This window comes from Rhinopithecus bieti, unplaced genomic scaffold (genome assembly GCF_001698545.2).
Source record: "Rhinopithecus bieti isolate Rb0 unplaced genomic scaffold, ASM169854v2 scaffold_51968, whole genome shotgun sequence".
In the NCBI taxonomy this organism is placed as follows: domain Eukaryota; kingdom Metazoa; phylum Chordata; class Mammalia; order Primates; family Cercopithecidae; genus Rhinopithecus; species Rhinopithecus bieti.
Window position 1 is genome coordinate 102,708 of NW_016820949.1, and position 1,561 is coordinate 104,268.

A 1,561-nucleotide genomic window follows, 5' to 3' on the forward strand; every position below is an offset into this window, starting at 1 on the left:
TGTCTCTATCTCCTTCAGTTCTGCTCTGATCTTAGTTATTTCTTGTCTTCTGCTAGCTTTTGAATGTTTTTGCTCTTGCTTCTCTAGTTCTTTTAATTGTGATGTTAGGGTGTTGATTTTAGATCTTTCCTGCTTTCTCTTGTGGGCATTTAGTGCTATAAATTTCCCTCTACACACTGCTTTAAGTGTGTCCCAGAGATTTTGGTACGGTCTATCTTTGTTCTTATTGGTTTCAAAGAACATCTTTATTTCTGCCTTCATTTTGTTATTTACCCAGTAGTCATTCAGGAGGAGGTTGTTCAGTTTCCATGTAGTTGTGCGGTTTTGAGTGAGTTTCTTAATCCTGAGTTCTAATTTGATTGCACTGTGGTCTGAGAGACAGTTTCTTGTGATTTCTGTTCTTTTACATTTGCTGAGGGGTGCTTTCGTTGAAACTATGTTGTCAATTTTAGAATAAGTGAGTTGTGGTGCTGATAAGAATGTATATTCTGTTGATTTGGGGTGGAGAGTTCTGTAAATGTCTGTTAGGTCTGCTTGGTGCAGAGCTGAGCTCATGTCTTGGATGTCCTTGTTAACCTTATGTCTCATTGATCTGTCTAATATTGACAGTGGGGTGTCTCCCATTATTATTGTGTGGGAGTCTAAGTCTCTTTGCAGGTCTCCAAGGACTTGCTTTATGAATCTGGGTGCTCCTGTACTGGGTGCATATATATTTAGGATAGTTAGCTCTTCTTGTTGAATTGATCCCCTTACCATTATGTAATGGCCTTATTTGTTTCTTTTGATCTTTGTTGGTTTAACGTCTGTTTAATCAGAGACTAGGATTGCAACCGCTGTCTTTTCTTGCTTTCCATTTGCTTGGTAGATCTTTCTCCATCCCTTTATTTTGAACCTGTGTGTGTCTTTGCATGTGAGATGGGTCTCCTGAATACAGTCCACTGACAGTTCTTGATTCTTTATTCATTTGCCAGTCTGTGTCTTTTAACTGGGGCATTTAGTCCATTTACATTTCAGGTTAATATTGTTATGTGTGAATTTGATCCTGTCATTATCATGATGGCTGGTTATTTTGCCTGTTAATTGATGCAGTTTCTTCCTAACATCGATGGTCTTTACAATTTGGCTTTTTTTATTTTTTTTTGCAGTGGGTGGTACCAGTTGTTCCTTTCCATGTTTAGTGCTTCCTTCAGGAGCTCTTGTAAGGCAGACCTGGTAGTAACAAAATCTCTCAGCATTTGCTTGTGTTGAAGGAGAATTTTATTTCTCCTTCCCTTATAAAGCTTAGTTTGGCTTGATATGAAATTCTGGTTTGAAAATTCTTTTCTTTAAGAATGTTGAGGGGGCGGAGCAAGATGGCCGAATAGGAACAGCTCCAGTCTCCAACTCCCAACGCGAGCGACACAGAAGACAGAGCGCAAGGGGGAAGGGAATCCGTTTTCCCAGCCAGGGGAACTGACACACACAACACCTGGAAAATCGGGTAACTCCCACCCCAATACCGCGCTTTAAGCAAACAGGCACCCCAGGAGAATATATCCCACACCTGGCCGGGAGGGTCCCA